This window comes from Sciurus vulgaris, assembly GCF_902686455.1.
Source record: "Sciurus vulgaris genome assembly, chromosome: 1".
Lineage (NCBI taxonomy): Eukaryota > Metazoa > Chordata > Mammalia > Rodentia > Sciuridae > Sciurus > Sciurus vulgaris.
The window spans coordinates 11,267,458-11,282,553 of NC_136461.1; the positions used below are offsets into that span (position 1 = coordinate 11,267,458).

General features: G+C 41.5%; 1 protein-coding gene and 1 pseudogene across 2 annotated transcripts in view; one reads left to right on the forward strand and one right to left on the reverse strand.

Moving 5' to 3' along the window:
• The window catches only part of FBXO42 (F-box protein 42), a 98,979-nt gene that overhangs the window by 24,091 nt on the left and 59,792 nt on the right, over positions 1-15,096 (reverse strand). The window lies entirely within an intron of this gene.
• LOC306655177 (methylosome subunit pICln-like) lies at positions 2,860-6,582 on the forward strand (annotated as a pseudogene). Its single transcript has one exon. The product of its transcript is annotated as a methylosome subunit pICln-like (transcript).

A 15,096-nucleotide genomic window follows, 5' to 3' on the forward strand; every position in this document is an offset into this window, starting at 1 on the left:
AAGCTTGGAGTCTGCTGGGAAGAAAAATGTAGTATGCTGGATGGTGCTGAGTGCCAAGGGACTAGAGGTGGGAAGCCAGGGAAGATCACAAGAATAAGGACCTGTGAAGCATATGTGGGCAAAGATGTTTCAGGCAGAAGAAAAGAGCCGTAGTCTACAGGTAAGGTTAAACCCCAGTGAGGGACAGGACACAGCAGGTGATGAGGCCAGGAGATGGTGGAGGGGAGACTGTGAGGGCCCTGCTGGCCACACACTGTTCTCTGACCGCCTTCCCCTGCCTACTCTCACACTCCCCCCTCACAAACCCTGGCTGGGCAATACAAACCTGTATCTAAATCCATAAACATCAAACTTACACTCTAATTCCTTTGCAATTCCACCCTTCAGCCAAGTCACTCATGTTTATTCTTTAAGACTCAGTTCTGGTGCCTCCATCCTCTATGGTCATCCACAGCCCTTTTCCTTTACCACACAATACGGTTTCCTTCTGTCTCTCTCCTCTGCTTGATGCGGAATCTCTCAGGAACAGGGAATTCTGTTAACTTGGCAGGGCACCCAGGCCCCTAGCGTAGACCTTGGATACTCACTAGTCCTCAGCAACTGAAATGATTCATGTCTAACATGCCAGGAAAGGAGCTTGGCAGACATTCAAGCATTATTGCGATTTTCTAGTAGCTAAGAGCTTGGCCAAGGGAAAAAGGGCATGGGCCAGAGAACCAAAGTGGCAGCAAGTAAGATGTGCTGGGTAAACAGACATCTAGTCCTCAAAATTTGTGCACATAAAAACTTACGGTTTCTCAGGTTGGGATCGTGGCTCAGTGATGGAGCACTTGCCTTGCTCATGTAAGGCACTGGGTTTGATACTCAGCACCACATAAAATGAATAAATAAGAAAGGTATTGTGTCCATCTACAACTAAAATTTTTTTAAAAAAACTTAGTTTCTCCTCATATTCTATTACAACTTCCAGCCTTTACTTGGGTAACATCTGGCATATGATGAAACCTTTTTCTGCACTACTAGGAATTCAATCCAGGATAGACTAGGTTACTTCCCCAGTTCTTTTTTATAGCTAAGTTCTCCAGACTGGTCTTGAACTTGCAATCCTTCTGCTTTAGCCTTCCAAGTAGCTGGAATTGCAGACATGCACTACCAATCCAGCGTGGCATTTTTTTTTTTTTTTTTTTTTTTCAGTGCTGGGGATTGAACCCAGGGCCTCGTGCTTGCAAGGCAAGCACTCTACCAACTGAGCTATCTCCCCAGCCCCTGGATGCAGTTTTTTAAGTGCCCCAGGTTCAACCCCAGTACCTGCCCCCTCTCCCCCCAAAAAAGTTATATTCAAAGTAGAAAAACCATGACTACCTATCAACAAAGAGAATGGGCTTTTAAAAAAAGGGACATATTCATATTATGGAAGACTCAGCAGTGAAAAGGAATAGACAGACCACTGATAGGTGCAACCACAGGGATGAATCTCAAATACGTATGGAAAGAAAGAAGTCAGGAAAAAGACATTTATACAAAGTTCAAGAATAGAACTGTGAGCTTGGAACAGTGGCACATGCCTGTAATTCCAGCAGCTCAGGAGGCTGAGACAGGAGGATCATGAGTTCAAAGCCAGCCTCAGTAAAAAGGAGGCGCTAAGCAACTCAGTGAGACCCTGTCTCTAAATAAAATACAAAACAGTGCTGGGGATGTGGCTCAGTGGTTGAGTGCCCCTGAGTTCAATCTCCAGTACCCACTCTAGGGGAAAAAAAAAAAAAAAAAAGAATAGACACTGCAGACACTGTGCTGTAGTGTCAAAAGTCAGAACAGTAATGACCTCTCTGGGAAGTGGTATTGACCAGGAAGGGACACTGGGAGCTTCTGTAGGTAATGGAAGTACTTTCTATCTTGATCAAGGTAGTCCTCACTCGGCTATGTTACAAGAAAATATGTCCATGGTTCCTGGCTTGTAAAGTCCCCTGCTAGGCAGGCCACATAAAGTACAATTTGTCTTTCCCAAGGAAGGCCATAGAAGCCTTTCTTAGAGCTGACCATAAAAAAATTCTCTGGCCTACCTTGTCTAATAGTAGGTGATAAGACTCCCATTTAGAAGGGGTCCTGCTTCATACCTGGGAGGCAGGAATGCCACACAGAGAGGCCAGGAGACATCTGGACAGACATCCTTGTTGGGCTTCCTCACCCAGTGTATTGGCATTAGATATGCAATGAAGTCTCCATAAAATCCCAAAAGGACGGAGTTTCAGAGCTTCTGTATAATGGGGCCTGAAGAGGCTCCTGAGGGGTGGCACGGCTGGAGAGAGCAAGGAAGCTCCCCATCCTTCCTCCATATGCATCTCTTCACTTGTATACTTTGGAAGGTCTTTTGTACTATACTGTAAACAGGTTTCTCCATTCTCTGAGCCACTCAAGCTTGAGGGAGGGAGCTGTGGGAATCTTGATTCATAGCCAGTCAGTCAGAACCACAGGTAAAAGAGTCTGAGGCCTGAGGCTGGCATCTGAAGTGGAGACGGTCTTGAGGACCTGAGCCTCCATCACACAGGACCTGACACTATCTCTAGGTAGAAGTGTCAGAATTGAATTAAATTAGAGGAACCCAGCTTATGTTAGTCAGCTTTTTTGTCACTCTGACCAAAATACTTGGCAAGGACAATTTAGAGGAGGAAAAGTTTATTTTGGCTCACAGTTTCAGAAGTTCAGTCCATGATAGGCTGACTCCACTCCTCTGAGCCCGGTGTTTAGGCAGAACATCATGGTAGGAGGGTGCAATGCAGAAGCGCTGCTCTGTTCCTGGCAGCCAGGAATGCGGGGGAGGAGGGGGAACCAGGGAAGAGCAACTCTTCCAGAGCACCATCTGCCTACACTTACCATCAATCAGTCCATTCAATCTAGGCTGGACTGATTAGATCTCAGCTCTCATAATCTGATCATTTCACCTCTAGAACATTCCTGCATTGACACAGGAGCTTTTGAGGGACACCTCCTATGCAAACCATAACACATCCAAACAGCAGCTGGGGTCCACTGCTGGTGAACTGACTGTTCTCTTATTGGTAGGGAAAAATCCCCACACATTTGGAGGACACAGAGATCTACCAATGGCTGTGGAATGAGTTTCCTACATACAGCTTCTATACGTACATAAAAACCTGTGAGTCTTGCACTTAAGATTTGTTCATTTTACTACATGTAAATTATGTCTTAACACAGTATTGTTTAAAAAAAAAAAAAGTGCCTAACACGGAAGCAGATAGAATGGACCCTGAGCCACAGTCCTACTGCTGTCAAGGCATCATTCGCTACTGTAGCCAGTGAACAACTCTTCACTGGCAGAATTAAAAGTCCTTGTGCGAGGTCTTCAAGAACCCATTCCTCACCTAAAATGCAACCACCTTGTAATTTACCTATGTAAATCCAATAACAAGCAATATTTAAATTTGTGAATGGGATTTCAGAAAGTTTACTAAAATGGAAAAGAAGACAATAAAAGGATACAGAGTAAAAGCCAATAAATTAAATATAAATCCACAGCCCTTAATCACTACCATAGAGAACTGGAAAAGAGGAAATTATCAGAGCACTACTTGTACGAAAAGCAGAATCAACTGAAGCACAGTTGAAGAATTAATCTCCAGGGCCGGGGTGGGTTGTAGCTCAGTGGTAAAGCGTTTGCCTAGCACATGTGTGGCATTGGGTTTGATTCTCAGCACAGAATATAAATAAACAAACAAAAATAAAGGCCCATGGACAACTAAAGAAATATTTAAAGAAAAAAAAAAAAAGAATTTATCTCCCAAAGAAGGGATGAGAGCTGGGCATGGTGGTATATGCCTGTAATCCCATCGGCTGGAGAGGCTGAGGCAGGAGGATCACCAGTTCAAAGCCAGCCTCAGCAACTTAGCAAGGCACTAAGCAAATCAGTGAGACCCTGTCTCTAAATAAAATACAAAAAAGGGCTGGGGATATGGCTAAGTGGTTAAGTGCCTCTGAGTTCAATCCCCAGTACCAAAAACTAAAAATTAAAATTAAAAAATAAATAAAATACAAAGAGTTGGGGATGTGGTTCAGTAGTTAAGCAACCCTAGGTTCAATCCCTGGTACTGAAAATAATAAGACTCTAAAAAATCTCCTCACAAGTCACAAAACTGGAAAACTTCAGACATTAGTCTGATCCTGATTATTTAGAGAATAAAGAGTCAAACAGAGTATCAGGCAGGAATTCACCCATGGCACAGCTGGTTGTCCTGGGTAACAAGAGAGTCGTTCTTGGAGAAGCAGAAGTTAGTAAGGTCTCAGGGATAAAATTTTGTGTCTCCCCAGTTAGAATTAGCCAACAATTTCACTCAATATAAAGGTTACTATTTAGATAATATTAGAGATACAACATGAAGCTTATTGTGGTCATAAAAGACGACATACTTTTCATCTAACTCCAATGAGAATGGCTATTATCAAGAACACAATAGGTTTCGATGCTGCCCGGTACAATGAGCCTCCTAAAGAGTTTCCCGCCACCGCCTCTGCCAGGGCAGGATGAGGGGCTTCCAACAGCAACCAGATACAGAGGCTGTGCTGAGCGGGAAAGGCAGTCTTTACATCGTGGAGAGCCGCCTGTCTTGGCTAGATGGTTCTGGATTAGGATGCTCACTGGAATACCCCGTCATTAATTTACACGCGGTGGCCAGGGACCTAAATGCCTACCCTCAAGAGCATTTGTACGTTATGGTGAATGCCAAATTTGGAGAAGAATCAAAAGAATCTCTTGCTGATGAAGAGGAGGAAGACAGTGATGATGATGTCGAATCTATTACTGAATTTAGATTTGTGCCTAGTGATAACTCAGCATTGGGGGCACTGTTCACGGCAACGTGTGAATGCCAGGCTCTGCGCCTGATCCTGAGGAGGAAGACTCAGATGATTATGATGGAGAAGAACATGATGCGGAAGCACTTGAACAAGGGCAGGGGGATGTCCCTGCATGTTATACCTGTGAAGAGGATTAGCCCATTTAACAGCAGAAGGGCAAGCCACACTGGAGGGATAAGAAGGAATGCTCTCTCAGTCTGAGCAGCCAGTATGACACGGAGGGGCTCCGGACAGAAGAGTCAGTGAGAGATCATGAAGACGGCATGGAGGCAGATGCCACACCGACAGCTGCTGGGGAGTCTGAGGATGCAGGCGTTGATCGCTGAAAATGATCTGTGCTGCTTTAATGTTCTGCTTATAACTGTACGAGGGAACCTGGTGCCTCTTCCACTTTGGAGTGGGGTTGATGAAAGTCTTTCCTTCTCCAAAACTCAACGTTTAAACCAGTTCTTTCTCAAGACAAACTATATGGAGACAGCAGGTTGTCACCAGCAGAGGTAACTATAAACTTTATTAACAAAGGTGAATTAATTCAACCAAGGGGGTACTTGTAGTTTATGATTTACCCCAAAACTGTGTCTAGGTACCCTTTGAGTAGGCCTATCATTCCTGCCAGCGCTGTATGAATCATCTGTACATTAGCAGACCTGTGGTAAAGATGCTTAGAAGCTTGGAGTGTGGGAAGAAAAGGCAAAGATCTCAGAAGGATCAGTCTGTTGTTCTCCACAGAGACAAGAGTCTTTTAAATGATTTGAGGACCGAATTGATTAATTCAGACCTCTGCAGTAACCTCTTGGGAAATAGCACAGCTATAGATCCTGCTGCTGAAACAAGTGTTTCTGGCTAGCTACTCCTTCTGACCTCTTTTACCAGTCTGCCCTGTTATAGCCTCTTAGGTCTTATCATTTAATTTCTACCCTCTTAGGTTAGTTTTTTGTAACAGAACGAGTGAACTGAAATGAAGTCCTCCAAGTACTTCTAATGATAATTGTTTTGTCTTTGTAATAGCTAAACAAATAAATCTACATTTTCTATATTAAAAAAAAAAAGAACACAACAATAATAAGTGTTGGCGTGGATGTGGGGAAAAAGGCACACTCATACATTGAGGGTGGAGTTGCAAATTGGTGCAGTCACTCTGGAAAGCAGTATGGAGATTCCTCAGAAAGCTTGGAATGGACCCACCATTTGACCCAGCTATCCCACTCAATTTATACACAAAGGACTTAAAATCAGCATACTACAGTGATGCAGCCATATCAATGTTCATAGCTGCTCAATTCACAATAGCTAGATTGTGGAACCAACCTAGATGTCCTTCAGTTGATGAATGGATAAAGAAACTGTGGTATATATACACGATGGAGTATTACTCAGTCATAAAGAATAAAATTATGGCATTTGTTGGTAAATGGATGGAGTTGGAGAACACTGTTAAGTGAAATAAGCCAACCCCAAAAAACCAAAGGCTGAATGTTTTCTCTGATAAGTGGATGATGATACATAACGGGGGGGGGCGGGGGGGGGAGAAGAATGGAGGAACTATGGATGGTGTAGAGGAAAATGGGGCAGGAGGGGGTGGGGGAAGGAAAGATAGTAGACTGAGATAGACATCATTACCCTATGTACATGTATGATTACACACATGATGTGAATCTACATTGTGTACAATCATAGAAATGAAAAGTCATACCCCATTTGTGTACAACGAATCAAAATGCAGTCTACACAAATGGGCTAAGGAAATGAATAGACACTTCACAGAAGAAGATCTACAAGCAATCAACAAACATATGGAAAAATGTTCAACATCTCTAGTAATAAGAGAAATGCAAATCAAAACCACCCTAAGATTCCATCTCACCCCAATTAGAATGGCGATTATCAAGAATACGAGCAACAACAGGTGTTGGCGAGGATGTGGGGAGAAAGGTACACTCATACATTGCTGGTGGGGCTGCAAATTAGTGCAGCCACTCTGGAAAGCAGTGTGGAGATTCCTTAGAAAACTTGGAATGGACCCGCCATTTGACCCAGCTATCCCACTCCTTGGCCTATACCCAAAGGACTTAAAATCAGCATACTACAGAGACACAGCCACATCAATGTTCATAGCTGCTCAATTCACAATAGCCAGACTGTGGAACCAACCTAGATGCCCTTCAATTGATGAGTGGATAAAGAAACTGTGGTATATATATACAATGGAATATTACTCAGCCATAAAGAATGATAAAATTATGGCATTTGCAGGCAAATGGATGAAATTGGAGAATATCATGCTAAGTGAGATAAGCCAATCTCAAAAAGCCAAAGGACGAATGATATCGCTAATAAGTGGAGGATGACACATAATGGGGGGGAGGGAAAGGTTAGTGTTAGGGTTAGAGTTAGGGTTAGGGAGGGGGGCAAGTATGGAGGAAGGAAGTACTGTATAGAGGGTAAAGAGGGGTGGGAGGGGTGGGGGGAAGGGAAAAAATAACAGAATGAATCAAACAACATTACTCTATGTAAATTTATGATTACACAAATGGTATGCCTTTACGCCATGTACAAACAGAGAAACAACATGTATCCCATTTGTTTACAATAAAAAAAAAAAATGCAGTCTACAAAAATTAAAAAAAATTTTTTTTTTTTGGCGGTGCTGGGGATCGAACCCAGGGCTTTGTGCTTGCGAGGAAAAAACAAAAATTTTAAGAAATTAAAAAAAAAAAAGATGACATACTGTTAGAAGGAGATTACCCAGATACCTGAGAATAAACAGAAACAGTGCTAGATGACTTGAGAATTTTATTGCACAGGGAACTGAAGAACAACCAAAACTGCGTGTCAAAACGGTAGGCAGAGAGGCTCATAGAGTAGACTAAAGCTGAGGATTCTATGGAGAGTAACTGCTTATTCTCAATGACACTATGGACTTCTATCTCAAATAAAAATGGTCTAGAGAGTTTTAAGAAAGGATACAAAAGGCTCATGAGTTTGACCAAATGACGAAAAATAAAAAGGATGCACAATTTTCAACCTGAACAAGAAAAAGCTAAGGATACTGTATTTTGGTAATCAATGCATTTGGTAATCAAGAAAGATCCAGCACTGGGGATATAGACTGCTTAGCATGCACCAGGCCCTGAGTTTAATCGCCCGCATAAAACAAAACAAAATGAAACAAAAGATCCATAGGTAGAATTAATTGAGTCTTCTCATTCACAAAGAAAATATTAAAACAGTGAGACTGACTCCCTGTTTTGAAGACAGAACAGAAGCTCGAAGTGCATTTGAAGGGCAGGCACTGTCCTCTTGTTATGTAGGCCAGTATTTACCAGGTAATAAGTACCTGCTGCTTCCACATCACAAATTTGAAATTTTCAGAACATAATGGCACACCATGATAATTTTTTTAAATGTAGGAAGTGTTTAGATGTAAAACAACATTGAAAAGCAGAATCTAATCCCTGTGAGTACAATAATATATTATTTAAAAAAAAAAAAAAAAAGTCCACATCCAGCTAATTCAGTGTCAATGGTGCTCACCGCTGGCATCTGGGACTTAATCTTTTCCCAGAACAGACTCTCCTATCAGTTGTTTTGGTTATACCTGGTCCACTTATCAATCCACATAACTTGATTTTGTCATTTGCTGGTGACATTACTGCTCAGGAAAAGGGAGTAGGGAACCCAGGACTAGAACTAAACTTTTCCACTAGATTCAAATTAAAAGCTTCATCAATGGACACAGAGACTCATGTATATACTTTTTAATGTATCATTTACATTGTAAGAAAAGTGATGGCACTCTGATATATACTTCTGGACAATTCAAGTACCACCCAGCTTTTAAGGCATCTTAGCTTTCCTATAGATATAGGATCTGAAAAATCCTCTTTTTCTTCCAGCCCCCAGCTCCAAAGTAAAACCTACCTTTCTGTAGGAGTATCTGATTTGGAAGATAGAATTATCCTTTTATTTATTTATTATTGTTTGTTTTTTTTTTTTTGGGGGGGGTACCAAAGATTGAAACTAGGGGCATTTAACTACTGAGTCACATTCCCAGCCTTTTTTAAATTTTTTACTTTGCGATAAGGTCTTGCCAAGTTGCTTAAGGCCTCACTAAGTTGCTGAGGCTGGCTTTTAATTCTCTCCATCATCCTAACTCAGCCTTCTGAGCCACTGGCATTACAGGTGTGTGCTACCACATCTGGCATAGGATTATCCTTTTAGAGAACAGTCCTACAGGAACAAAATTATTTCTAATGGTGCTTCTCTGGCTTGGATAGCTAGAAAGAGGTTAATTGCATTAAGTCATAATAAAAGATACCTTGTCTTCGGCATCTCTTTCCCTACCAAAAATTTAAAGTTTCTTCTAATAACATACCCTCTGTTCCTTATCCTTTCTTGACTGATGATAAACATACCATTAAAATAACTTAGTTATTCCCCTAAAATTCAACAGATTGTCAAGAACCAAAGTTAAAAAATAAAAATAAAAAAGGACAGGAATGACAGGAAAGAAAAATATATTATAAATAAGAGAAAAAGAGTAACAGTGGATAAATCTAATAAATACTACCTCAACCAGGTGGTCAAGGTTAACATGAAAAGTGATTAATTGCCGGGTACGATGGTGCACACCTGTAATCCTGTGGCTCGGGATACTGAGGCAGGATGATCATGATTGCAAAGCCAGCCTCAGCAACTTAGTGAGGCACTAAGCAACTCAGTGAGACCCTGTCTCTAAATAAAATATAAAAAAGGTCTGGGTAGGGCTGGGGTTGTAGCTCAGTGGTAGAGCACTTGCCTAGCACATGTGAGGCACCAGGTTCAATCCTCAACATCACATAAAAATTAATAAAATAAATGTTTTGCTTCCATCTACAACTAAAACACACACACACACACACACACACACACACACACACATATATTTTTTTTAAAGGGCTGGATATGTGGCATGTGGCTTAAAATGTCAGGGTTCAACCTGGTACCCCACCACTACCCAAAAAAAAGTAATCAATCATGCTAACAATATGTACTCTCAGTTTTTTGTTTTTGTTTTCATACTGGGGATTGAACCGAGGTGTGCTTTGCCACTGAGCTCCATCCCTCATCTGTCTGTCTATTTATTTTTTAGTGTTGGGGACTGAACACAGGGGCACTTTACCACAAGCTACACATCTGCAGCCCTTTTATTTTTTTATATTGATACACAGTCTAAGTTGTTGAGTCTGGCATCAAACTTGTTATTCTCCTGCTCAGCCTCCTGAGTCCCTGGTATTACAGGATGTCCCACTGTGCTTGGCAACAATATGTACTCTGGATCTGGTGTGAAGAGAATGGCATGTTAATTCTGAGGTCTTCCTCCCAAAACACTCTATTACTCCAGGCTCACCATAAGATAAACAGACAAATTTAAACTGAAGTTCAGTCTACAGAATACCTGACCAGTATTCCTCAAAACTGCCAAGATCATCAAAAGCAAAGTGTTATAAACTGCTATAGTCAAAAGAAGAGGCAAAAAGATCTAAATGAAACATATCAAGGAGGGATCTTAGAACAGAAAATGAACATTAGGGAAAATAAATCAGAATATCTCAATAAAGTATGAACTCAATAATGTATCAACAGGGTTTATTAATTGTTACAGTCTACTATATTAATGTAAGATGTTAATAATAGAAAAAAACTGGGAAGGGGTACATGGGAACTCTGTTCTATTATAAAAATCTAAGAGTTTTAAAAATTGGTCATGTGAAATAAATCATACAAAAAAAATGAAGTTTGGCTCACAGTATGGCTTGGTGGAAAGAGCCTGGGTTTAGAGACAAAACCTGAGTTTCAAACTCTGCTACATCACTTATTGGCTGTATGATCTAGTTAGGTAAATCACAAGGTAATTCTGAGTTTCAGTTTCCTCTTCTGCCAACATGAGGATAAGTGTAGTCCCATCCTAATCAGGTTGGTATGAAAGTTAGACAGAATGTATTAAAAATCTAGGACAAACAATACCTGTCTCTAAAACCCTCTCAAGGTCTACACACGTTTCCTTGGGCAGTAGGCCACTTCCCACTAATTGGGGCAAAAGGCAGCAAACAGGAGAGCACAGGGTGGCAGGGTTTCTTCCTTAACCAGAGTCAAAGAGCCCGGTTTGGCACCTCACACACCCAACTCCTACACCGTAACAATGCTGAGTGAGCTCACAGACTGCACAAAGCAAAAAAGACATAGTAAGGTTCCAGGATTTCTACAATTTAGCTGTGTGCAGAGTCAATGGGGATATTTTACCTTTTTTAAAATGCAGATTCACCAACCTATCCTCAACCGCTAAGATTAGTGAGTGAGTCTGCTACAGGGCGAAGGGATCTATTGGTTAAGTTAGCTTTCAGATAATCTGGATGCAGGCAACTGTTACTTCTGTATTCTAGGAACAGTAAGCTTATCTCTTCCTCTTTTTAAAAAGAAGGAAATCAAGGCCCAAAGAATGCAAAAGTGACGAAGTTCAGAGGCAAGCAGCTGAGGCCATTAACATTCAGGGTTATTATTGAGATATGATTTGTATTCCCAGTCATTTGGCTTATTTTTGGTTTTTAAGTTGACTTGGTTTCTCCTTTGAGTGGTTTTTCTCTAAGATAGTTCCTCCCTTTGCTGACCTACATTGTTGTTTTTCATTTCCTCCTCATGGAAGATTTTGTTGAGAACATTCTGTAGTGCAGGCTTTCTATTTGTAAATTCTTTTAACTTTTGTTTATCATGGAAGGATTTTATTTCATCTTCAAATCTGAAGGTTAGTTTTGCTGGGTATAGGATTCTTGGTTGGTAACCATGTTCTTTCAGAGGTTGAAATTGTTGTTCCAGGCCCTTCTAGCTTTTAGAGTCTGGGTTGAGAAGTCGGCTGCTATACATATTGGTCTCCTCCTATATGTAATTTGATGCTTTTCTCTCGCAGCTTTCAAAATATTATCTTTATTTTGAATGTTAGGCATTTTCATTATAATGTGCCTTGGTGTGGACCTGTTGTGATTTTGTGCATTTGGTGTTCTGTAAGCCTCTTGTATTTGATTTTCCATTTCATTCTTCAGGTTTGGGAAATTTTCTGATATTATTTCATTGAATAGGTTGTTCATTCCTTTGGTTTGTATCTCTGTGCCTTCCTCAATCACAATAATTCTTAAATTTGGTCTTCTCATGATGGCCCATAGTTCTTGGAGATTCTGTTCATGATTTCTTACCATCTTCTCTGTTTGGGCAACTTTATTTTCAAGATTGAATATTTTGTCTTCATTGTCTGAGGTTCTGTCTTCTAAGTGGTCTAGTCTTTTGGTGATGCTTTCCATTGAGTTTTTTATTTGGTTTATTGTCTCCTTCATTTCAAGGATTTCTGTTTGGTTTTTTTTTGAGAATCTCTATCTCTTTGTTGAAATGGTCTTTTGCTTCCTGCAGGTGCTCCTTCAGCTTATTGGTATTATCATTCATTGCCTGCATTTGCTCTCTTATCTCATCCTTGGCTTCACAAATCATCTTAATCATGTATAATCTGAAGTCCTTTTCTGACATTTCTTCTAACACACTGTCATTGGATTCTATTACTATAGAATCTAGATTTGTTTGGATCATTTTCTTCCCTTGTTTTTTCATGTTGTTCATGTATCTTCCCCTCTAGAAGTGCAGATCTGGGGTATTGCAGATTTCCCCCTCTAGGCTTATAGTGGCCCTATAGGTTTCCAAAACCCTTTCTTTAAGGGGAGATCAATATTAGCAGTGCCCAATTCAGACACTATGCAATCCTAGACCAAATAGCCCCTATGAGGACAATAACAAAATTGTCATAATAAACAGAATGAGTTCAAATATTATCTTCAGTAAAACAAACAGATTTGCAATAAGGTCTGCAGTTTCTAATGGAGGACAAAGAGGATGCAGAGGGATGTATAATGTGGCTGTTAATGGGATAAGAAAAGAATATACAGAAGTTCTAGATAATAGAAAGGGTGAGAGTGTAATCAAAAGAAGTTGGATGTTAGCATGCAAAAACGGGAGAGAGACTCTGAGGGAACAGGTAAACAAAAGGAAAAGAGAGCAAGAAAAGTAAAGAAATAAAAACTTAAATTTTGTCTATAAGGAGAAAAAAGAAAATCTACAGTATAACAGTCATATAGTAATGAAACCTCCCAGTGTTCAGTAGCCTGATGCATGAGAGGTACCTGACAATGAGCTTCAAGTCTCCAGCAGGCATCTCAGGATGGGATTTGCCCCACCTAAAGATGGTTGCAATGGCTTCCAGGATTATCCAAGATGGCAGCTCTGGCTTCCAAATGTGTTGGCAAATGGGGAGCTGCAGCTCAGGGTGTGGACGTGGTCAGCAGGAGGTCCTGTGGAGGCGGGATGCGGTTGGTCAGGCAGGGGTCCTGGAGGTCGGGTGTGTTTGGTGTAGTTGTGGGTTCCTGGAGGCTGGGTGCAATCAATCGGCCTGGGATCCGGTGATAGGGTGCAGTCAGTTGGTCTGGGGGTCCTGGGGGCAGGGAGCAGTCAGTCGATGTGAGGGCCCCAGAGGCAGGGAGTGATTGGTAGGGCTCAGGGATCCTGGAGACAGGGCTCAGTCAGTCCGGTCAGGGGTCCTTCGGGGCCTGGCTGTTGTCTCAAAATGGCGGCAGCCATGTGTAACCAAACCTGCAGGTACTATCACAGTGAACTTCCAGGCAGCAGCAGGCAGCTGGTGCTCCACTGGCGGTCGGTGATCGGTTTGCGGACTGTTGTCAGACGATCAGGAGGTGAACCTCGTGTACTGGGTGATGGATAGGAGTAAGACAGGCGATGGACAGGCAAGAGGCAGGCAAATGGCGGATGATAGGCGCCTGACAGTGAGCAATCTGTACTCAAAAAAGGTGTCAATATGCTGGTAGACTGCAGGTGATCACAGCAGACAAATGGGATAAACAGCAAGGGATGAATAAGTAGCAAAATTTGTCTCACCAAGAAACAGATATCCTCTGCTTGAAACCAGAGTTACAGAGCGACAAGAAATGCAGCCTCCCTCTAGTCTGCCATCTTGGATCTCCTGTTTCGGCAAGCAGCTGAGGAATGGCAAAGCCAGGAGTGGAAGAGGTATCTAGACTGTGTACCTTTGTCCTTGATAGCATTTTTCTAAAACAAAGAGCCTGAACCCACAAGCCATCACTCAGAATTGCATGTGTGATGGAAAGGGAAAAAATCTTGGAAAAGGTGGTTAGGTGGGGAGAAAGTGGTGGGCGAATCAACTGTGACCCAGGACTAATTATAAGAGGTGACAGACAGCTCTTAATCTTTACCTAACATTTATAGACTCCAACAATATTTACAGACTCTTTAATTGTGGAAAGTTTGTTCTCCTTCTGTAAATGGTTGTAGGATTATCCTTAAGATTTTTTTTTTTTTTTTTTTTTTGGTACTGGGGATTGAACCCAGGGTGCTTAGCTTCTGAGCCATATCCCCTTTTTATATTTTATGTAGAGAAAAGGTCTCAATGAGTTGCTCAGGGCCTCAGTAAGTTGCTGAGGCTGGCTCTGAACTCATGATCCTCCTGCTTTGGTCTCCAAACTACTAGGATTATAGGTGTGCACCACCACACCTGGTGACTTATGATGACTGCATATTAAAAAGGTGGAAAAATTAGCCTCGGTTTGAATAAAGGTAATTCATTTAAGAAAGAGTGGTTTAAACATTAGTCTTTCAAAGTACCTGATAAAAGAACTGTTTATTTGCCTTGGGAACTGAATACAGGCTGAGCCAAAAAAATCTGATTAAGAATTAAAGTGTTAACTTTGTACAACACGAGAAGGTAAAACATTCAACTTCCTGGAACCACTCGGCAAAGACCAGAGCTATGTGTACAATTACACCTTTACGATCACTGGCCAGAACTGCCAATGGCTCTGTTCGCTCCACCCTCAATTATCTCACCTGAGTGATGCAGCAGTCAGCAGAGACCTCGTCCAGTTCCACTCCCAGCCTCTGCAGTCGCCCTTTCCCTCTTGTTCCTGCAGATGAACGACGGTCAGTCGTCCCATCTCCATGCAATCCCTGCTTCATGCTGCCTTTCTCACCACTCTAAAACACCGCTCTACCAATGCTCCCTCTCCTTCCAAACCAATTCCTCCCTCTAGATCATTCCTATAGCGTATCAACATCTATACAATTTGCAACCTTATATCTTCCTTCACTTAGCACCAAACTCACCAAAACTTCATTAATTAA